General features: G+C 42.4%; 1 protein-coding gene and 1 non-coding gene across 7 annotated transcripts in view; both read left to right on the top strand.

Annotated features, from left to right (window-relative positions):
- Positions 1 to 25,146, top strand: part of tenm2a (teneurin transmembrane protein 2a) — a 2,790,214-nt gene that overhangs the window by 1,791,368 nt on the left and 973,700 nt on the right. The window lies entirely within an intron of this gene.
- Positions 8,975 to 9,076, top strand: LOC140492332 (U6 spliceosomal RNA). Its single transcript, XR_011963534.1, has one exon. It is a non-coding gene; the product is annotated as a U6 spliceosomal RNA (small nuclear RNA).

Consider the following 25,146-nt stretch of genomic DNA (forward strand, 5'->3'; position numbering starts at 1 on the left):
ACAATAGGGGCATTTAAGAAACTTTTAGATAAACACTGAATATGCAAGGAATGCAGGGAGACGGAATAAGGACGGGCAGTAGGGATTAGTTTAATTTGTTGTCATGTTCATCCGAAGGGCCTGTGCCTGTGCTGTCGTGTTGTGTGTTCTATTACCGGTGAGTTAATTTACATGGGGAAAAAAAACATTATTTTTTCTATTTTCTTGAGTTTGCAGTATTTGATCTAACACATTATGCACTGCAGCACAATGAAACCAATGATTTTAGGAAGGGAAGGAAACAAATTGACAGGGGAAGAAGAAAGTTAGAAGGAAAAGGTCTTTCACAGCAAACTTATCACAATTACAGGGTGCCAGAATACAGTGCACAAATTCCACATGTATCCATGCAAATTAATTTTCTTCAGTTTCCAGAACTCCTCAAGACAGCCAAACACTGCTGATATGGCGATTTGTGAATTGCAGCACATCAGTGTTATTCTTCAATGGCCGGAAAGGGTAGCTGCAGAGAATTAAATTGCCAGTCTTCTTATCACCCACTGCAAAAAGATTTGAAAGTGCAATGTGTCCACTCTAGGTGTTGAGATAAGGATCAATCTGAGCTGTTCTATTTGCACTGCTTCCCACAGCAAGAGGAGAGTTGCTTAGCTCCTCCGGCAATCAGCAAGCTAGTGCTGATGGACAGATGCCGGCAGGGGATGTCAGGCAGTGTTATGACATATGCATTGCCTGGCAAATTGATAAATCTGAAAACCTGTCAGGTTTGAAATCCAGAATTTAGACTGAGCTATATGTGCCAGTCCATTAAATTCTTCGATAAAAAAATATATTCTCCACTTCATTTCAAGCCAAAATTAGAAAATAGCTCAGTAGACTTTCATCAAACTCTGCCTCTGTGGGAAACATGAAACTCCCATTCGATTTTGTGTTGACAAACTTCAAAGTAGTGTTTTACACAAGCGCAGAACCTGATAATTTTGAAATTCTTATCTTTGTTTTCGACTTCCTCCATATATTCACCCCTTCCTATCTCAGTAATCTCCTCCAGTCCCACAACTCCTCGAGTTGTCTCCCTTCAGAAATTCTGACCTCTTGTGCATCCTTAACGTTAATTGATCCACCAATAGAGGGTATGCCTTCAGATCCAAGATGAAAGCTTTTAAATTCCGTTTCAAAACTTATCTGCAACTCTACCTTTCCCTTCTTTAAAGAAGCTCATTAAAAGCTTTCCTCTTTGACCAGGCCTTTGATCATCTGTCATAATGTTCACCTTTAGATTTTTTTTCACCAACCTGTTCAGAGATGTTATTTCACATCTCTGGAGTGGGTGAGATTTGAACTTGGGCCTCGGCTCAGAAGAAGGGACATTACCACTGTATCACAAGATGTTCTCCAATATGACATAGGATCATCTGTCAGCATCAGTGGAAAGAAAAACAGTTAACATTTTGAGTCATATCAGACTCAAAGCATTAACTCAGTTTTTCTGTCCACAGACACTCCAGACATGCTAACTTTCTCTGGCAATTCCAGCTTTCCTGTTGTAGGTCTCCAACATCCACAGTGCTTCTATTTTGTAAAATTACCATGTTTCGCTTGATAACATTTCTCTGAAACACCTCGGTACATACTGGTACTTTGCTATTCAAATGCAAGCTACTGTCATTGTCGTGTCAGTATTATGTACAACCTGCGATGTTCAGAGCTTTGCATCATGGGACCACAACCATGAATCCAACTTGGCAATTTAACAAGGTCTTTGTATAAAAGACAGTGAGAATAAACCCAGCTAAAACTGAGTACCTGCAGCCACCATAATTAAAAAGTCATATGTACGAAATGGCTGTGGTATTAGCTGAGGAAGCACAATGGTAGCAGGGGATTCAGTGGCTTCCTGCCACAGCAATTTCCTGGAAACCCCAATGGGATTAAATCCCAATCAGGAAGAAGGTTGGCTGCCTTTGTGGGGTGTGAGCATCTGCAGACCAATTCTGGCAGTGGGTCAGAGGCTGGCACCCCACTGGCCATTATCACTGCAGCTCTGAGTGCAATGATCCTGCAGTTGGTTAAGGAAGGATGAGCATCATTGTAACCCCAGAACACAAGATCAGAAGGTTGGGATCACTCAAGGATAATCAAGGGGAGAGGGCGGGTATGACAAGGGTGGATTCCCTGCCCCTGTTGTGCCCATCAGTCGAACAAAAGATGCCGAAGAAGGAGGAGGGATCCACTTTTCAACCAGCACCAGGCATGTATTTGGATGAATACATGAATAGGAAAGGTTTGGAGGGATATGGGCCAGGAGCAGGCAGGTGGGACTAGTTTAGTTTGAGATTACATTTGGCGAAACGGTCTATTTCCATGCTGTATGACTCTGTGACTCTTTACTTTCCTGCCTAATTGAATCTCAGCATTGACAGAATTAAGTGCCCCTTATGTGGGCATTTATGCTCCTTAACTGGCCTCCTGTCAGGAAGGTCAGCCTTGAATTTTCCCAAGCCAGGCAGAACTTGGGAGAAGTCAGGATGGTGACTCCACCCTGAGCCTTCCCACCCCAGGATATAGACACCACCCTCACTCACTAGCTGCTCGCTGTACCATGTCTTCTTATGATCCCAGCAAATGGTAATAACTGGACAAGTCAGATTCGAGGGTGAAACCTGGCTTGATAGATCATCAGTTTTACTTTTGATTTATTGTCATCAATGAACATACTTACAAGAGGTTGCCGAAGTAATTTTAACAAAAGAACATAAAATCTATTACACAAAAGAACATAAAAATTATATTCTAAGAGATAAGAACTATTGGGTAGAATCTTCCCAGCCCCGATCAACGTGGGCTTTAGTGAGTCAGATTGGCAAGATCAGAAGAAATGTGATTTTGAATGGAAAGAATGCAAAGCCTGATTCTGCAAACAAATTTTGAATAGCAAGATGAGAATCTTGCTTGTGAGTGGTGAGAGACCTTTTTTGTGAATTTACATTCCATTAGTACCAAATATTGCCACATTGATATGTATTGTACTATCCACTGTGGAGACTCAGGTAGATACGATAGTGAAGAAGGTGTTTGGTATGCTTTCCTTTATTGGTTAGAGCATTGAGTACAGGAGTTGAGAGGTCATGTTGCAGTTGCACAGGACCTTGGTTAGGACACTTTTCGAATACTCCATGCAATTCTGGTGTCCCTCCTATTGGAAGGATGTTATGAAACTTGCAATGGTTCAGAAAAGATTTACAAGAATGTTGCCAGGGTTGGAGGGTTTGAGCTACAGGGAGAGTCTGAACAGGCTGGGGCTATTCTCCCTGGAGCGTCGGAGGCTGAGGGGTGACATTATAGAGGTTTATAAAATCATGAAGGGCATGGATAGGGTCAATAGACAGGATATTTTCCTTGGGGTGGGGGTGTCTAGAACTAGAGGGCATGGGTTTTGTTTTAAAATGGATCTAAGGGGCAACTTTTTCATGGAGAGGGTGGTGCGTGTATGGAAGGAGCTGCCAAAGGAAGTGGTGGAGGCTGGTACAATTACAACATTTAAGAGGTGTATGGATGGGTATATGAATAGGAGGGGTTTAGGGGGATATGGGCCAAATGCTGGCAAATGGGATTGAATTCATTTAGAATATCTGGTCAGCATGGACTGAAGGGTCTTTTTCCGTGCTATATATCTCTATGACTCAATGGCTCTACGCTAGACAAAGCTGGGCAGCTACAGTTCTCAATATGAAAGTCAGAGCAGGTATCTAGTGGTTGCCTTTTGCTATTTGTTCCTCAGGACATTTATCTATGACAGCAAACATCTCAGAGCATGGTACATGGTCAACAATTGCTTAAAAACGTCCCCCCCAGAATTGCCACCACCATCCTCATTCACAGATGTTGGCATCAGATACATATCAGCCCCACTGTGTCATAACAGCCCATCTTCAACCCACTAACATCTTCAACTCACTTTTTTTGCCATGTGGACAGACCAGCAGTTCACCCTCTTTCCTGACGCAGACATCAAGATTAGAGTCTGTCCTTCATGGGAGAGAGAGAGGGAAAGATTAAGAGACCATATCAAGAGAATTAGGCATTGCAATGCCTGGAACATGACGGGTGAAGGGGGAAGCCTCTGGCAGTGGTGGCAGCAATACCAGGATGAGCCGAGCAGGGCTCCTGGCGAGCTAGAAGTAGGTCCCACTGATTCTTCCAGCACGGACCCCAGGCTGAGCTGAGGCTTCAGGTCCACAGCTAGGCCCGGGGACATAGAAGAGTGGAAACATCAGTGAAGGGGACAGGTGGCGGAACAGTGGCAGCATCTGGAGGAGGATTGGATAGGGAACAGAAGTTATGGAACCCCCGGAATCCCCAGGCCCATGGCTCCAACTTGGACATGGAGGTCGTGGGAGTGGTGGCAGCAGAGACCCATAATCGAGACCCTATAGCCTGTTACAGAGACCCTAGAGCCTGTTATAGAGACCCCGAGTGATGTCAAGCAGCGACTGGAGGAACTGCAGAGGAAGAATGAAAAGAGAGAAAGTTGAATTCTATTGCAGCAAAATCTTGCATTATATTCAGTGTTTCAAGATGGTGCTGAAGCATGGCAACACTGTGAAAAACACACAAGAAAAAGACATTTCATTGTATTTCTGTATAAATGTGACAATAAATCGAATCAAATCTGCAGTTCTGCATTTCATTGCTATTTTCTTCACACTGCCTTCTAAGCACCTCAGGAATTCTTTTCAGCCTTTACTGCTTGAAGACAGCTAATAGCCTGCTCTTATTGCTCCTTTCAATTTATTCACTTAGTTTAGGTTTAGACAGACATTTCAAAAACTACTCAGCGTTACTCCTAGAAAAGTCCCAGTAATGGTCAAAGCCATTTCACAATTCCAATCTGTGTAATTTGCTTCACACCAATTCTCCTGGTTCTGTGTCGAGCACCTCCTCAAATCCATTTTTTATGATTAATGGATCCCTCTTACATTCAAGGACATTTTTAATAAATATTTTTATTGAGAAGAAGATTTTGAATTTTTTACAAAAAAACGTTACTACAAAATAATAGAACAATTTTGCAATATAACAACAATAACATTAAACAAACTATTACGCCACTCCACAAATAATTAAGGAAAAAAAAACTTTCCACAAACTACAATTCAATAAATAACTAAATTAAAACAAGAAAAAGCTAAATTAAACCGAGTTTACCCAAAGCAGATTAAATTAAATTACAACACTCAGCACAATGCCGCCAAAGCTCCCCATCCTTGGGAGCATCAGTTGGCATGCCCGTATTTGTTCAGAATTCCTCCTCCGAGGGGCTCCCAGGCCACCAGATACAGCTCCAATGGCAATACAAAGGCCCTAACCAATATGGCTGATATGTCCGCATCTATATGGTTCAAAAAGGGCTACCACATCCATTAAAAAAAGTTCTGTTTTTTGGTGCACCATACTTGTAAGGAAGTCCCAGGGGAATGTGCTCTATAACTAACCTACGCAACCCCGAGAGTCATAGAGATGTACAGCATGGAAACAGACCGCCTTTGTGGGCGGCACGGTGGCACAGTGGTTAGCACTGCTGCCTCACAGCGCCAGAGATCCGGGTTCAATTCCCGCCTCAGGCGACTCTGTGTGGAGTTTGCACATTCTCCCCGTGTCTGCGTGGGTTTCCTCCGGGTGCTCCATTTTCCTCCCACAGTCCAAAGAATTGGCCATGCTAAATTGCCCGTAGTGTTAGGTAAGGGGTAGATGTAGGGGTATGGGTGGGTTGCGCTTCGGTGGGGCGGTGTGGACTTGTTGGGCCGAAGGGCCTGTTTCCACACTGTAAGTAATCTAATCATTCTGTCCAACCTGTTCATGCCGACCAGATATCCCAACCCAATCTAGTCCCACCTGCCAGCACCCGGCCCATATCCCTCCAAACCCTTCCTATTCACATACCCATCCAAATGCCTCTTAAATGTTGCAATTGTATCAGCCTCCACCACTTCCTCTGGCAGTTCATTCCATGCACGTACCACCCTCTGCGTGAAAAAGTTGCCCTTTAGGTCTCTTTTATATCTTTCCCTTCTCACCCTAAACCTATGGTTCTGGGCTCCCCGACCCCAGGGAAAAGACTTTGCCTACTGACCCTATCCATGCCCCTCATAATTTTGTAACCCTCTATAAGGTCACCCCTCAGCCTCTGACTCTCCAGGGAAAACAGCCCCAGTCTGTTCAGCCTCTCCCTATAGCTCAAATCCTCCAAGCCTGGCAACATCCTTGTAAATCTTTTCTGAACCCTTTCAAGTTTCACAACATCTTTCCGATCGGAAGGAGACCAGAATTGCACGCAATATTCCAACAATGCCCTAACCAATGTTCTGTACAGCCGCAACATGACCTCCCAACTCCTGTACTCAATACTCTGACCAATAAAGGAAAGCATACCAAACGCCTTCTTCACTATCCTATCTACTTGCGACTCCACTTTCAAGGAACTATGAACCTGCACTCCAAGGTCTCTGTTCAGCAACACTTCCTAGGACCTTACCATTAAGTGTACAAGTCCTGCTAACATTTGCTTTCCCAAAATGCAGCACCTCACATTTATCTGAATTAAACTCCATCTGCCACTTCTCAGCCCATTGGCCCATCTGGTCCAGATCCTGTTGTAATCTGAGGTAACCCTCTTCGCTGACCACTACACCTCCAATTTTGGTGTCATCTGCAAACTTACTAAATGTACCTCTTATTCTCGCATCCAAATCATTTATGTAAATGACAAAACATAGAGGACCCAACACCGATCCTTGTCACAAGCCTCCAGTCTGAAAAACAACCCTCCACCACCACCCTCTGTCTTCTACCTTTGAGCCAATTCTGTATCCAAAATGGCTAGTTCTCCCTGTATTCCATGAGATCTAAGCTTGCTAACTAGTCTCCCATGGGGAACCTTGTCGAACGCCTTAATGAAGTCAATATAGATCACATCTACTGCTCTGCCCTCATCAATCCTCTTTGTTACTTCTTCAAAAAACTCAATCAAGTTTGTGAGACATGATTTCCCATGCACGAAGCCAGCCCTGGGGGCATTTTTCGACACCCAGCTTATCAGAATGTTCTTTCTAACATAAAATGAAAGAATACTAAACAAATTCTTCCATTGTGTATCCAAAGAGGGGAGATTTGTCGAAACCAGGAGGAGGGACATCGGATCCACTTTGACCTTAGATCCCAAGACCACTTCCAAAAAAAATGGCTATAATGTGCCAATACCTACAAACCTTGTGGCATGACCACAAACAATGAGTAAGAGTACCAACATCTATTTTACATTTAGGGCACATTGGCGATGTTCCCGTCTTTAATTTTGCAAGCCGCTCCAGTGCCAAATAAACTCTGTGGAATTCCTTCAATTGCAGAGCCTGCATCCTATTGCAAATTGAAACCTTCCTTCCATTCCCCCAAATATTCTCCCACTCTTCTGGTGAGATCTCCACCCTGGTTCTTGAGCCCAGATTTCACACAGCCGCTCGATATCCTTTGAGACACTACCTCCAAATAAATGACAGAGGGTGCTGACCGAGAGAGTGCCCATGGACCGAAGCACTCTCTTCTCCCTATCTGACTTACAGGGACTTACCATTAATGTAGTCTTTTTCTTCATAAAGTCCCTAACCTGAAAGTAATTAATGAGGGACGAGGCTCTGCTCCACAGGTAAGTCCCTGGGAGCTTTTGCGGAGGCTGATGTTGCGGCCGAGGGAAAACTGGTACTGTAGGGGAGTGCCCTGCTTGTTGTGATCCCCATGGTCCTTTTCCTTAGTCCTTTTTTTACCCTTCCTTTGAAACAAAACATTGAAGATAAAAAATAACAGGTCCAGAACATGCGAATTGCACCACAATGGGGAGAGAGGGAGGGTGAATGCACCACTTTGTCTGGGTTTTTGGGCAGAGCCATCTCGGATCTCCAAATTCAAGGATTTTTATTCCCGCAAAAAGCGGGACGAACTTTCCAAATAATAATGCATTATGAAACATCATATCAGCATGCAGAAATAAAACAGTTGAAGCAGCGTGATCTTCCTATGGCACACACACATTTATGGGAAGTTTACACCTTGTTCAGAATTTGAGGATAATTCCTGTCTCTGAGTCAGAAATTGAAGGATACAAGCCTATTCCAGATATTCTTGGCAGATGGGAACCAGAGTTCTAATTCTGCCTTCTGGATTGATATCATCAGGTGGTTGTGAATACTCCATCACATGGTTTGTAGAAACACAGGGGAAATCAATATTAATTATTCTGGGCTAAAGATGGCCCTTGAACACAAAAATGTGTCACAAAGTTTGTCTGAAATAAACTCATGGATTCTTTTTCATCACATGAAGTGAACCTAACATATCATTTTTATTTGAGATAATAGATTCTAATCACAGCATAATGATAGAACATCAAAGGAACTTAAAATGACAGCCCAGTGAAGGATCCTGCCAGATTGTTTGTTTATCAACATATCTTGGCACTACTTCCTGCTGTTCTTCAAGACCAAACAGTGAAGATCTGAAAAGAACAACACCATGTCTGTTGAGCCTTCCAATATATGATTAACTGCTTGTTCTTAATTTTCAACATTGTTTGATCCCTTTTTATCGAATTAAGTTTTAACATTCTGCTTCTCTGTATACTCAGGATTGTCAGCCAATCTCTGTGGGCTACGCCATTGTGTAAATATACCCAGAACATGGAACCAAGTCACTGAGTTTACATCGATGGCCTTAGTTTGGTAGCAGGTTTCCTGACCCATGTGATCATGGAGATTTTGTGAATGTTGCTTCCATTAAGGTTACACATGAGCAGGCATTTGGAAGAGAAACAACATCGTTGGTAGCTTTTGGTGAAATAATAGAGCCTTCAGACAGAACATATCAGACTGATTCATTCCTAATGCAAAACGTAATGATCCAAGCAAGGAGAGTGATGTTGTGAGTAGTGATAACAGTTTACCTAATTAAAATTGGAACGGGACAGAGAAGATTGGCATGCCCCCTGTGCAAAGATGACATGCAAATTCATTAAGCGTTCCATATAGGGTCCTTGTGGCTCTGTGGTAGTGTCCCTCCCTTCAGACCAGAAGATCTGGATTTAAGTCTTTCCTGTGATAGAAGTGTCTCATGTCTGAACAAATTGATTCAAAATATTGACATAACTGTTCGACATAAGAACAACTGTTACCCTTCCCCCACCAGGGACTTTAGAAAACAGAACTCTGGATGTAATGCTAACATAGGACATGAGGTTTATTCATGTTGCTGTCGGTCCTAAGATCCATAGCAGCTTATTTCCAGCAATAATATATTGCCAATTTGCTTTGAATAAAGTGCACGTTTTGAATTATTTTTCCATTTTCATTCACTTTGCCAGATTATTAAGTTTAATAGTACTCTTTGATCTTCTGTCATTGTGCTGTGATTAAGATTTAACATTTTAAATAAGAATGGTAGGGAGGGTTTTGGTTCATTTAATGAAAAATTATCTTAGTGTCTTTTCAAGACAGCTCTCGTGACTCATACTCGGTCAAGGACTTGGTCAAGCTTTGAAAGGAAAAGGGCAAACTGAAAAGCTGCTGATGAAAGGCAGATCCTCTTCATCCTGTACAAAGATATAACTAAAGAATGTCTCAAGATTAATGGTGAGCTGCTTATGGTTTGAATTCTTAGGTTCTTGATCCTGGGGATTAAGTTCTGCAGTCAGCATTCGTATTAATTTCTTCTGTATGTTATCTTTATGGAGGTGTTAATCTCTTTATTATAAACATATTAACGTCTCCTGTTACATTGGATTCCCAAGATTTAATGTTTTATAGAATTATCTTTACAGAAGATATACATTGTTAGTGCATTGACGAAACAAAGTCATCCCTTTTCCCATGGACTGTGATTCACATGAACACATTTCCCCATTGCAAGCCTTCGCGATCGTGTTTTCTTCCCTTGTCTGACAAACACCTCTATATTTTTAAGTGTAAGAACTATGCAGTTTTATTTAGTCATTTGAGTAGAAATGAAAATCTTATGAAATTCAGGATCAAAAAAATGCAGTTATGGAAAGAAATTGAGAAGTGTAACATAAGGTTCTGTACACACACTAGGTGTTCATTTCTTTCCTTCCGTCCCCTAATTTTAAATGGTTTTCTTGGTAAACTGAACCATCCGTACACCCCTCTCAAATTTTAATATCCTCCAATTCTGGACTTCTGTCCATTCATGATTCCTGTGATCCAGCCAGGGTGAACAAAGCCTTCAGCTACCCATATCCAACATTCTGAATTATCTCCCGAAAACTCTCTACCTCCTCTTCTTCTTTAAGTATCGCCTTTAAACCTAGCTGTTTGATCAAGCTTTTGGTCATTTCTTACATCTCTCTTTTTTTTAATGACTCATTGTCAAATTCTGTTTCAAAGTGCTCCAGTGATGTGCCTTGGGATTATTTATCATATTGTTGATGTCATATATGTGCTAATTGTTGTCTAAAAAATCACAAATGAAACATAAGCTACATAACCGTGGAATGTTATTGTGTTCTCTGCTGGAAGGTGTTGTGGTAAATATGGTCCGGTTTCATGATTGTGATCTACCTGCTTTACCCTATCTCCGAATTAATCAATATCAGAAGCAACTGGCAATTTTGTTTTGAATAATTGGGTTTTGGCCATTTCTGGCAATGCTGGCATGTATTGCACAACCCATGTGCCCTTGAGAAAGTGGTGCTGAGTTCTGTACAGCTCAAACATAACTGCCAAGGGGGATGCCACGATGGCTCAGTGGTTAGCACTGCTGCCTCACAGTGCCCATAGTGCCAGAGACCTAGGTTCCATTCCAGCCTTGGGTGACTGTTTACACATTCTCCCTGTGTCAGTGTGAGTTTCCTCCCACAATCCAAAGATGTGCAGGTTAGGTGAATTAGCCATGCTCATTAGTTGGGGGGAATGGGTCTGGGTGGGTTACTCTTTGGAGGGTCGGTGTGGACTTGCTGGGCCAAAGGGCCTGTTTCTTCACTAGGTAATCTAACCTAAACCTCCCTGCCTTTATAATCTATGCCACCCTGATAAAGGCAAGTGTCCAGTATGTCATCTTAACTACCCTATTAACCTGTCCTGCCACCTTCAAGGTCCTGGGAAAAATGTTGGTGATAATACATAAAAGATGAAAATTTAAGTCCAGAGAAGTTGCAAAAGACATGACAAAATCAGTACAAGCACAAGGTTTTTGAAAAACAGGGGCGGTGGTGATGATTTAAAATTGTTGAATTTAAACATCTGTGAATCCAAATGCAATAAAGTTCACAGATGAATGAAAAGTTGCTGTTCTTAAAGCATGCAATCAGCTTCATTGGAACCGTTTCGAAGGCTGAAGTCAGAGGAAGAACAAGGTGGTGAACTAAAATTCCAATATTAAGCAACACTGCCTCAAAACTAAGGGTGGAATCTTCCCAGCCCCCATATAATGTGGACACTGACAAATCATATGGGAAAATAGGATGAAATCAAAAAATTGAGATTCCACAAAACGTTTTGACAGTGAGATGAAAATCTCAGTGATGAGCAACGAGAGACCTGTTTGCACAGATTACTATCTCATTAGTTCCTAATATCAGCTCATTCAGATGCATTTTCCCATACTCCTACACACCAAATTGAAACTAGATAGTCAGGACCCAATAATTCCAGCTATCTGCTTGCTCCACATGGTAAAAACAAGGACTGCAGATGCTGGAAACCAGAGTCTAGATTAGTGTGGTGCTGGAAAAGACAGCAGGTCCTGCTCCTCGGATGCTGCCTGACCTGCTGTGCTTTTCCAGCACCACTGTAATCTAGACTCTGCTTGATCCACATGTCTTCCATCTTGGACAGGAATCACCAAAATATTATGGCATGATCCAGGGGCAGCAACTATCCAAACCCCTTTCCTCAGAAGTTGGAAACAGACACACATCAGTCTCATCGTATCACCATAGCACATCTCCAACCCACTTACAATACTGTTCTATACTTCAGTGCTGCACTTTGGAGCATTATAATGCTATTACATAGAACATAGAACATAGAACAATACAGCGCAGTACAGGCCCTTCGGCCCTCGATGTTGCGCCGATCAAAGCCCACCTAACCTACACTAACCCACTATCCTCCATATACCTATCCAATGCCCGCTTAAATACCCATAAAGAGGGAGAGTCCACTACTGCTACTGGCAGGGCATTCCATGATCTTACGACTCGCTGAGTGAAGAACCTACCCCTAACATCAGTCCTATATCTACCCCCCCTTAATTTAAAGCTATGCCCCCTTGTAATAGCTGACTCCATACGTGGAAAAAGGTTCTCACTGTCAACCCTATCTAACCCCCTAATCATCTTGTACACCTCTATCAAATCACCCCTAAACCTTCTTTTCTCCAATGAAAACAACCCCAAGTGCCTCAGCCTTTCCTCATACGATCTTCCTACCATACCAGGCAACATCCTGGTAAATTTCCTCTGCACCCGTTCCAGTGCCTCCACATCCTTCCGATAGTATGGCGACCAAAACTGCACACAATATTCCAGATGCGGCCGCACCAGAGTCTTATACAACTGCAGCATGACCTCAGGACTCCGGAACTCAATTCCTCTACCAATAAAAGCCAGTACGCCATATGCCTTCTTCACTGCACTATTTACCTGGGTGGCAACTTTCAGAGATCTGTGTACATGGACACCAAGATCCCTCTGCTCTTCCACACTACCAAGTAGTCTACCATTAGCCCAGTAATCCATCTTTTTATTACTCTTACCAAAGTGAATCACTTCACACTTAGCTACATTGAACTCCATTTGCCACCTTTCTGCCCAGCTCTGCAGCTTCTCTATATCCCGCTGTAACCTGCCATATCCTTCCTCACTGTCTACAACTCCTCCGACTTTTGTATCATCCGCAAACTTGCTCACCCAACCTTCTAACCCTTCCTCCAGGTCATTTATAAAAATGACAAACAGCAATGGTCCCAAAACAGATCCTTGCGGAACACCACTAGTGACGGCACTCCAAGATGAACCTTTGCCATCAACTACTACCCTCTGTCTTCTTCCAGAGAGCCAATTCCTAATCCAAACCTCCAACTCACCCTCAATGCCATATCTCTGTATTTTCTGCAGTAGCCTACCATGGGGGACCTTATCAAACGCCTTACTAAAATCCATATATACCACATCTACCGCTTTCCCCTCATCTACCTCCTTCGTCACCTTCTCAAAGAATTCAATAAGGTTTGTGAGGCACGACCTGCCCTTCACAAAACCATGCTGACTATCCTTGATCACATCATTCTTATCCAGATGTGCATAAATCCTATCCCTTACAATTCTCTCTAAGACTTTGCCCACAACAGAAGTGAGACTCACTGGCCTATAGTTACTAGGATTATCCCTACTCCCCTTCTTGAACAAGGGAACCACGTTTGCTAGCCTCCAGTCCTCTGGCACTACTCCTGTATACAAAGAGGACACAAAAATCAAGGCCAATGGCTCTGCAATCTCCTCCCTTGCTTCCCAGAGAATCCTAGGATAAATGCAATCAGGCCCAGGGGACTTATCTATTTTCACCCTTGCCAGAATTTCCAACACCTCATCTCTACATATCTCAAAGCCATCCATTCTACTTATTCGTGCCGCAGTATTCATATCGACAACAATGTCCCGTTCCTGAGTGAATACTGACGAAAAGTATTCATTCAGCGCCTCCCCAATCTCTTCAGCCTCCACACGCAACTTCCCATTACTATCCTTGATTGGACCTATTCCTTCCCTAGTCATTCTTTTATTCCTAACATACCGATAGAAAGCCTTAGGGTTTTCCCTAATCCTACCAACTAAGGACCTTTCATGTCCCCTCCTTGCTGCTCTTAGCTCTCTCTTCAGGTCCTTCCGGGCTACCTTATAACTCTCAATCGCCCCTATTGAACCTTCACGCCTCATCTTTACAAAGGCCGCCCTCTTCCATTTAACAAGGGATTCCAACTCCTTATTAAACCACGGCTCCCTCACACGACCCTTTCCTCCCTGCCTGATAGGTACGTACTTATCAAGACACACCATTTATAATCACAGAGTCCCAACTCATGGATTAGACCAGAGCGCTCCACATACTCTGTGTTCACTATTTGGAACCTTCTTGGATGCTCACTGCGTATCTATGCCTTTCCTTTCCTTGCCTTTTTATACTTTGCCCCCTTGGCTTAAAGGCTCACAGAACCACCTTGCCTTGCCTTTTAGTAAAGACACAAAGCCAGCAGGCTCATCCTGGTTGTCAGCTGAAATCAGTCAAGGGGGTGGACATGCTGCTGGACAGCACCAGTGTCATACCATGATAAACACATAATATTACTTCACCTAATTGCACTCTTTTAAGTCTAAGCAGAGCAATCCTTGGTCAGGTTAGGGGAGACAGCCCAGTGAGGGATCCTGAAATTGTAAATCAAAGGCACTGTCCAATACAAGTCCAGGGGCTCAGATGTGGTCAGGCAGCTGCTCGGCCCAGAGTAAGGGGTCTATATCACAAAAGTCTGGGAAGTGGGCTACAATCAGTCTCGCAGGTCTAGTGCAACCCGACCAGGTATTCACATAGTCTGTTGAGGAACTGTGCAGAGATCAGTTTTTGGTCCTGAGTAGTCAGCTCAATAAGGTGAGTTGTAGGGGCTAGTAATCCTAAATACTCATAATCTCTTATTGTATTGTGTCACATGGGTTTTGCTCATACATCTGAATAAGGTCTCCAGTGTAAGACATCTATTTAAAGGCATTCCATGGTCCTTCTACTCAGACCCCTCCATGTCAATTTATGTAGAAACTATAGTAAACTTTCATTTTTGTGTGGTGTGAATGCTGACTGCTCACTTGCCGAGGACCTGTTCCATTTCTAATCTTCCCCATACAGGCTTATTGGAACTGTAGCCAATGGATCCAGCCCCAGCAGGAATTATCACCACTGTGGTCGAGGTGCTGCTATTTTTCAATACACTGTAAATCTATTGCAGCCTGAAAAGGCATGCAGCCCATTTCTCTACCCAGGAGCAACTACAATATTTTTTCTATTTTCCTTTTTTTTTCACTTCTGTTACTTTTGAATAAAAGTAAACATTTTCAACCACATGCAGGCTTTCTAGTATGTGATGCTTGCACATTGAATGATCAGAAGATGTCATGGTACACTGAACATTGGTGGAACATTGGTAGAACCCTTTGACACAGTTCTGAGATGGAATGATGCTATGGATGGGTAATCTGTGTAGTTTGGTTTTTAAGTAACAAGGGAGTTACAAATATGCGTTTGTATTTTCAATGATGTGTCAACTGTGTACCCTCTGGAGCATTTTTTTTTGTTTCCCTCCCACAGTGTAAACTATGAAGGGGAGCCACAGACTGACAATGCTTGACTTGACGTACAACTGAGTTTTTAAAATGGTGCAAGTGCTGGCAATCCTGGGAGGTATAGATTTGGGCGGCACGGTGGCACAGTGGTTAGCACTGCTGCCTCACAGCGCCAGAGACCCGGGTTCAATTCCTGCCTCAGGCATCTGTCTGTGTGGAGTTTGCACATTCTCCCTGTGCCTGTGTGGGTTTCCCCTGGGTGCTCAGGTTTCCTCCTACAGGCCAAAAAATGTGCGGTTTGGTGATTTGGCCATGCTAAATTGCCTGTAGTGTTAGGTGAAGGGGTAAATGTAGGGCAATGGGTCTGTGTGGATTGCTCTTCGTAGGGTCGGTGTGGACTTGTTGGGCCGACAGCCCAATTGCAGCCTGTTTCCACGCTGTAAATAATCTAATCTAATCTATAGGCTGAGAGAGTACTTCTGCAATTGCTGAGCAGAAGTTAGTGCCAAAGAGATGTGGTACTTAGTTAATAAGGTGAGTTTTGGAGAAGAGTGAAGTAAGTCATTGGAATCTCTTCTGGGTTGGAAGTGACCTGTACAAGAAGGATGGATTGCACCTGAATTGGAAGGGGCCTAATATACTGGCAGGGAAATTTGCGAGTGCTGCAAAGGAGGATTTAAATTATTAAGGTGGGGGAGTGAGACCCGGAGGAAGTGAGGGAAGAGATCAATCTGAGGCTGGTACAGTTGATAAAAGAAGTGAGTCCAACAGTCAGGGCAGACAGGGACAAAGCAGAGAACAAGGTAGGACTGATAAATTAAACTGCATTTATTTCAATGCAAGAGGCCTAACAGGGAAGGCAGATAAACTCAGGGCATGGTTAGGAACATGGAACTGGGATATCATAACAATTACAGAAACGTGGCTCAGGGATGGACAGGACTGGCAGCTCAGGAAGGGCAGAAAGGGACATAAGAAATCGGGGGAGTGGTGTTTTTGATAAAGGATAGCATTACCTCTGTGCTGAGGGAGGATATTCCCGGAAATGCATCCAGGGAAGTTATTTGGGTTGAACTGAGAAATAGGAAAGGGACGATCACCTTATTGGGATTTTTTTATAGTCGCCCTAATAGTCAGAGGGAAATTGCAAAACAAATTTGGAAGGAGAACTCAATTATCTGTAAGAATAATAGGGTGGTTATGGTCGGGGATTTTAACTTTCCAAACATAGACTAAGACTGTCATAATGTTAAGGTTTAAATGGAGAAGAATTTGTTAACTGTGTCCAAGAAAAATTTCTGTTTCAATGTGTGGATATACCTACTCGGGAAGATGCAAAACATGACCTACTCTTGGGAAATAAGGCAGGGCAGGTGACTGAGGTGTCAGTGGGGGAGCACTTTGGGGCTATCAACCATAATCCTACTAGTTTTAAAATAGTGATGGAAAAGGATAGACCAGGTCTAAAAGTTGAAGTTCTAAATTGGAGGATGGCTAATTTTGACAATATTAGGCAAGAATTTTCAAAAGCTGATTGGGGACAGATTTTCACAAGTAAAAGGACAGCTGGAAAATGGAAAGCCTTCAGAAATGAGATAATGAGAGTCCAGAGAAAGTATATTCCTATTAGGGTGAAAGGAAAGGCTGGTAGGTATAGGGAATGCTGGATAACTAAAGAAATTGAGGGTTTGGTGAAGAAGAAGAAGGAAGCATATGTCAGGTGTAGACAAGATAGATCGAATGAATCCTTAGGAAGAGTATAAAGGCAGTAGCAGTATACTTAAGAGAGAAATCAGGAGAGCAAAAAGGGGACATGAGATAGCTTTGGCAAAGATAGTTAAGGAGAATTGAAAGGGTTTTTACAAATACATTAAAGACATAAGGTTAACTAGGGAAAGAATAGGACCTCTCAAAGATCAGCAAGTTGGCCTTTATGTGAAGCCACAGGAGATGGGGGAGCGACTAAATGAGTAGAAGCCGTGAAGAAGCCGTTTGGTATGCTTTCTTTTTCTGGTCTCCTTCCTATCAGAAGGATGTTGTGAAACTTGAAAGGGTTCAGAAAAGATTTACAAGGATGTTGCCAGGGTTGGAGGATTTGAGCTATAGTGGGAGGTTGAATAGGCTGGGCCTGTCTTCCCTGGAGTGTCAGAGGCTGAGGGGTGACCTTATGGAGGTTTATAAAATCATGAGGGGCATGGATAGGATAAGTCGACAAAGTCCCTTCTCTGGGGTGGAGGAGTCCAGAACTAGAGGGCATAGGTTTAGAGTGAGAGTGGAAAAATATAAAAGAGACCTAAGGGGTACTTTTTCATGCAGAGCGTGGTACGTGTTTGGAATGAGCTGCCAGAAGGATTGGCTGAGGCTAGTACAATTGCAACATCTAAAAGGAATCTGTTTGAATACATGAATAGGAAGGGTTTGGAGGGATATGGGGTGGGTGCTGGCAGGTGAGACTAGATTGATATTGATAGATATTGACAGAGATTGATAGATTCTTGTTGTCTCGGGGAATTAAGGGCTACGGGGAGAATGCGGGTAAGTGGAGTTGAAGTGCCCAGCAGCCATGATTGAATGGCGGAGTGGACTCGATGGGCTGAATGGCCTTACTTCCACTCCTATGTCTTATGGTCTTATGGTCTTATTGGGTTGGGATATCTGGTCGGCATGGATGAGTCGGACCAAAGGGTCTGGTGACTTTAAGTCACCAGAGCTCAAGGAGAGAAATCCTTCACGCAGCTTGCCAAAATTGACACTTTGCTGAATTTTGGCAAATTCGACTTCAAGTATCATAATCAATTGTTTACAATAGCTAGAAACATGAATGCATAGAACAAAATTATCATCATTACTCTAGTACTAATTTTAAAATTACACTTGTGCACAGACCAGTTGAATTTTAAGAAAGCCATATCCTGAAAACTTCCCCTTTCCCTAACTCATGTTGATGAGTTGCAAAAATGCTTTGATTTTGTTGCTTTCTGAATAATCTGGAGAATTTGACTTGGATTCCATCATTGTAGTATTGGAGGTTATGTTCACATTTGCAAATCTGTTTCACACTCCAAGAATGAATAAAAACACAGTGTGTTCGGTTTGAACTTGAGGGGACACCTCATCTAAATTTGTTACGCTCCAGGCAGTGGGTTGGAAATTGCTTGGGCTGGTAGATCAAAGTTAAATTTCTGATTGAGCACTGTTCTTTAACCAGAAAAAGACCCAGATCTTTCTACCTCAGCTAAAAGTTTTTTATTTTAATGTGAGTGTGAAGTCAACGTGAGTGTGAGATCAACAAGAGTGCTCACCCCTTACTAACATTAAAATGATTGACAATGAATGTTTCAAACGTGGCTCTGAACTGTGTTGCAGTACTGCTGCATGGGTTGTGAGATGATCTCTTGAGGGAAGCTTATACTTGTTTCAGTGTGCCTTGAATGACCTCGCAGTCAAGTTAACCTACACAGAAGTCATCAGTGAAAAGCTGAGACCACTTTACATTGATGCAAATGGTGTAGAGCATCTTAACAACCAGAAATTTATCCTACCAGATCTAACAACTGGGTCCCTTTAACAGAGGCTTATTTTGTGATTAATAGGTTGTATGACAGAATGCAATGACTTGGTAAATGAAGCTGAACATATAAATGCACAGGAGGCGAGGGGAATGCCATAACTTTTTATTTCCACCATCTTCCAAGGTTGTTTTGCCTTGAATGTACTAAATCGATCAGTTACAAAAGGCAGCATAGTTAGTGAAGAGAAAAAAAACAGGATATCTGGTGTCTGTAAAGGACACTGCTTATCATTTTGTAACATTTAGTAACTATCGAGGGAACAATTGAGGTTTTTCTCGCTTTGGCCCCTCTAGGCAATGTTTATGTGGAAATAGATTGTCCAGATGATGAATCGAGCTGTGAGTGAGCAGGAGATTGTGGTAGCAATAATAAAGCATGAGTTCAGAACCCTTTATATTAAAATAACAATTTTAAAAAGAATGATCCCACTTGAAAGAGATGCATAAGCCTGGCTATATAAATCTGATTTGGGGTGTTGGAAACACATTCCCTATGTTGAGACATAGATTAATTTAAGAAACTGCATTTGTTTAGAATTGGTGAGAAATACTGTGCAAAAGGTGCTGAATCCAATGTTAGTTTGACCAATTGGAAACTACTTGTAAATTAATAACTTGGACAGGTTAATTACACCAAGTGGCAAGGAAGAGTGTTTGATCTCCCCTGTGATCGTGCTTGCTCAGTGGACAACTTGCCCTTTTACACAATGTAGGCAACCCTCATAAAATGTTTGTGCCCATTTCTTAACTGTGAGTTATTGTTTCTTTCAGTTTTGCATTCACGGTTGTGAAATAACATTTTGCTTGGACTGGGATGTTATCCCCCACTGGAATAAAAGTGATTTCTATGTTAAGAGCAGTTTCTGTAAAGCTGGATTTACACTGGCTCTAAGTGAAACCATCTTTCTCTGTTAAGTCCTGTGGAGTGCTGATTTGTCCTGATAATGACTGCCTTCAGCGGCATGCTCCTGACTGATTAACCACCGTGAAGGGAGACTTCACTGTTTATAAATAGAGAAGAGGAAGTTCTTACAGTAATAGAAAGAAGGGCATTTTCACATAAGCTCCAAAAACTGCAAGTTCAATCGTGGCGTCAAAACACTTGTCCTGAAACACTGTTTCAAACACAGCTCCGTTTTAAAAAAAATAATGTTGTTGACACATTGGTGAATTTGTGAAGATGAATTGTTAGCAATTAAAATACCATGTTAGTTAAGTCAATAATTTGATAAACTCACCTTGCTATCTTGTAAACCTTAGCTAATGAAGAACTTGCCAGGTAAGCCTGGGCTCTCACATGTTTATTCCTGCAAGCATATCAGAATATTTGTTGAGTTGAATTAAGTATTTTCATGTTTATTGCTCTCTCAACTCATATTATCCTATTCTTTCAAAGTTCAATATTTGGAAATGTTTGGGCCTGAGATACATTTTCACAATTGAATAAACCTGGGAATTGCAGAGGAGCAAAGAGATTTCAGGCTCTGACAACAGAAATCACTAAACGCTGGTGCACAGGTACAAAAAATAATTTATAAGGCAAATGGAATGTTGGCCTTTATCTCAAGAGGGCTGGAAAATATTACAGTTGAATAAAACTCTGGTTAGATGCTGTTTAGAGTATGACATTCTGCCCTGGGAATTACATTTCAGGAAGGATGTCCTGGCCATGGAGAATGGTAATGAGACTGAAATGGTTGAATTATACAGTAGACTAGGTTGTATTCCCTTGAGTACAAAAGATTAAGCAACATAATTGAGGTACTTAAAATAAATATGGAATTTCATTGGCTAAATAGAAAATATGGGTATTGTATTCAAGTGCAATGAGTGGAATCTTTCAGTCCACAAGAAAGCAGGATAGTCATATAATTGGGCAAGGAAGAGGCATACCCCCTGATGCTGTCCTACCTTCACCTGAATTAAGTTGAGGGTGTGAAGATCCATGGCTGATCTGTAGGGTAATCCGAGATGAAGGATGGGCAAAAGTTGTGGCTGTAAGACCTGATCCTTTTTTGAGGTATTTTGGGTATTGGAGCTGATTTCCTCAAATTCCAGAAGCAGTAATTACTCTTTTTATGAGCTGTTGCATTGTTTTGGAACTTTGGGGGGAAAGAAATCAAAACAATGGCACTTTAGAAAGGAGGAAAAGAAGCAAACGTAGAGACTACATGATTAGTGTGTGTGTGAGTAAGTGAGAGAGAGAGAGAGAGAGAGAGAGAGAAAGAAACCTGTGCTGCCGTCTGATGCAGCAGTGGATCTGCACAGTTACTGCCTTTGCAGTTTGAGTTCAAGTATTTCTGGATTAGATTAGATTACTTAGTGTGGAAACAGGCCCTTCGGCCCAACAAGTCCACACTGCCCCGCCGAAGCGCAATCCACCCATACCCCTACATCGACCCCTTACCTAACACTACGGGGAATTTAGCATGGCCAATTCACCTGACCTGCACATCTTTGGACTGTGGGAGGAAACCGGAGCACCCGGAGGAAATCCACGCAGACACGGGGAGAACGTGCAAACTCCACACAGTCAGTCACCTGAGGTGGGAATTGAACCTGGGTCTCTGGCGCTGTGAGGCAGCAGTGCTAACCACTGTGCCACCCTGCCGCTTCTACGAAAAATTAACAAACACATAAAGGTGGATAAATCCCCAGGACCTGATCAGGTGTACCCTAGAACTCTGTGGGAATCTAGGGAAGTGATTGCTGTGTCCTTTGCTGAGATAATTGTGTCATCGATAGTTAAAGATGAGGTGCTGGAAGACTGGACGTAGGCTAATGTGGGTGCTATTGTTTAAGAAAGATGGCAAAGAAAAGCTAGCGAACTCTAAACCACTGAGACCACTCACATCAGTGGTGGACAAGTTGTTGGAGGGAATCCTGAGGGACAGGATGTACATGTATTGTGATGGGCAAGGGCTGATTAGGGATAGTCAACATGGCTTTGTGCGTGGGAAATCATGTCTCGCAAACTTGATTGAGTTTTTGAAGAAGTAACAAAGAAGATTGATGAGGGCAGAGTGGTGGATGTGATTTTTATGGACTTCAGTAAGGTGTTCGACAGGGTTCCTCACAGCAGACTGGTTAGCAAGGTTAAATCTCATGGAATACAAGGAGGATTAGCCATTTGGATACAGAACTGGCTCAAAGGTAGAAGACAGAGGATGGTGGTGGAGGGTTGCTTTTCAGACTGGATACCTGTGACCAGTGGAGAGCCACAAGAATCGGTGTTGGGTCCACTGCTTTTCATCATTTATATAAATAATTTGGATGTGAACATAAGAGGTGTAGTTAGTACGTTTGCAGCTGACACCAAAATTGGAGGTGTAGTGGTTAGCAAAGAAGGTTATCTCAGATTACAATAGGATCTTGATCAGATGGGCCAATGGACTGAGGAGTGGCAAATGGAATTTAATTCAGATAAATGTGAGGTGCTGCATTTTGGGAAAACAATTCTTAGTAGGACTTATACACTTAATGGTAAGGTCCTGGGGAGTGTTGCTGAACAAAGTGGTCTTGGAGTGCAGTTTCATATTTCTTTGAAAGTGAAGTCGCAAGTAATTGGGATAGTGAAGAAGTCCTTCAGTACATGTTCCTTTGTTGGTCAGAGCATTGAGTATAGGAGTTGGGAGGTCATGTTGTGGCTGTACAGGACATTGGTTAGGCCATTTTTGGGATATTCCTATTGGAAAGATGTTGTGAAACTTGAAAGGGTTCAGAAAAGATTTACAAGGATGTTGCCAGGCTAGGAGGATTTGAGCTATGGGGAGAGGTTGAATAGGCTGGGTCTGTTTTTCCCTGGAGCATCAGTGGCTGAAGGGTGATCTTATAGATGTTTATAAAATCATAATGGGTATGGATAGGATAAATAGACAAGGTGTTTTCCCTGGGTTGAGGGAGCCTAGAACTCGAGGGCATAGGTTTAGGGTGGAAGAGGCAACGTTTTCATGGAAAGGGTTGGGTACATGTATGGAATAAGCTTCCAGAGGATATGGTGGAGGCTGGTACAATTACAACATTTAAAAGGCATCTGGATGGGTATTTGAATAGGAAGGGTTTAGAGCAATATGGACCAAATACTGACAAATGGGACTAGATTAGATTGAGATATCTGGCCAGCATGGCTGAGTTGGACCAAAGGGTCTTTTTCCATGTTGTATATCTCTATGACTCTATGGTACACTGCTGACTGAGGCCCTTCAGTAGCCAATTAATAATCACTTAAGGTCTTCAGTCCACCACTGGGATTAATCGAGTTGCAGATGGGTCTGCTGACAAACATATTTCCTGGAATGAAAAACATCCATCATTACCTGGACTATCAGTTACCTCATCTACTCTGGAGATCTCCCCTTCACAGTTTCCCCTTTATAGTCCCCGAACGTCATACAACCTGCTTCTACCTACTTTCCAAAATTCTCAAAAAAGCGCTCTCCTGTTCATGCCTTCCTGAGCTTATTTCTTTCCGTCTTGATTCTATGTTTTCTCCCCTTGTCCAGCCTCTTCCCATCTGTATTCGTAATTCTACTGATGCGTGATGACACTTCAACAATTTCCAGTTTCCTGGTCCTAACAGTCTCCTATTCACCAGTGGTGTCCAACCGTTCTACACCATCAGCCTCCTCTGTCTGGTTGAACTTGTTCTATCATTGAACAATTTCTCTTTTAACCTGTCTCACTCCCTCCAAATATAAAGGTGTGGTTATGGGTACCCACATGGACTGTATTTGTACCTGTCCTTTTATAGAGTTTGTGGAACATTTTTTTGTTCTGATCCTACTCAAGTCTTTCATTCTCTCCAGTCCTTTTCTGGTATGTCATTGACAATGAGCTTCCTGCTTTCATCTGGAACTGGAAAAAGTAGCCAATTATGCTTTCAATATCTACCCTATTTTTCACCTTCATCTGGCCATCACTGAATCTTCCTTTTGTCTCCTTGACATCTCTGTCTCTCTTTTGAAAATAAGCTGTTTGCTGATATTTATGAGCAGACCCACCAAATCCCAAAGTGACCTCTACTTCATTTCTTATCCTCTGCTAGGATGTAAGGACTCAATTCCATTCTCCCAGTTTCTCTTATTTTCTATTTTTTTTTCCCAGGATAATTTGTTCATAAGAATCCGTGCCCAGGTGCCTTTGTATTTAAGATGGTGCCATAATGTAGTGACTTGTAAACTTATCACTGTACTCATTTGAGCACATGTGACAATAAAGCTAATTCAATTCTCTGTCTCCATTGCAGCTATTCTAATTATGCTACCTTGCACAGTGATGCTTCAAATGTGTCTTCATTTTATGAACCAAGGATTCCCTGATGTAGGGCCGAAAACCATGTCCAATCCATTTCCCACTCTGTCCTCATTCCGTTTCCTCTTTCCCAGGCCTTTGTTCTCACTTTCTATACAATCAGCTCTCTATACAAAGCATCATCTTCTAACATTTTTGTCAACTTCAGTATGATACATCACCAAATGCATTATACCCTTCCCTCCTCTGTCAGCATTCGGAACGGATTGTTCTCTCTGTGATAGTCCACCATCTATCGCCCCTCAAAACCTCATCCCCTCCCAATCCACATTCCCTTTCAATTACAGGAGGTATAATGCTTGGTTTTTACCTCCCCTTCACTGTTCAAGGCCACAGGGGAAGCTGCAATTTATTTGTACTTCATCTTTGAATCAAGTCTCCTACATTCTCTATTCACAATGTGGCCTCTTTTTCACTGAGGAGACCAAATGCAGACTGATTGGCTGCTTTGTGGAACAACTGCTTTCAGTCCACAGGCATGACTCCAACATTTTGGCTGCTTGTGTTTTTTTTAATACACCCATGCTCACATTTCTGTCCTACATCTGCTGCAATGTTCCAATGAAACCCAATGTAAACTAAAGGACCAACACTTCATTTTCCATTTAGACGCTTCACAGCCTTGTGGACTCATCAGTAAGTTCAACAACTCTAGAATACAAATTCTATCTGCATTTGTTTTTCCAGCCTCTTCCTGCCAACCCTCCTCCCAACGTTTCACACCCCTACCACCACCAACAACACCACAACCACAAATATCTAATTGTCTTTGTTTTGCTTTCAGCATAGCTGATCTACATCTTGCTGTTAACTCTGACTATTAACCCTGCTCAAGACTTATCTCCCTTCCCTATAACCATTTTCACTCCTTATGTGT

The sequence above is a fragment of the Chiloscyllium punctatum genome, chromosome 20 (assembly GCF_047496795.1).
Source record: "Chiloscyllium punctatum isolate Juve2018m chromosome 20, sChiPun1.3, whole genome shotgun sequence".
In the NCBI taxonomy this organism is placed as follows: Eukaryota; Metazoa; Chordata; class Chondrichthyes; order Orectolobiformes; family Hemiscylliidae; genus Chiloscyllium; species Chiloscyllium punctatum.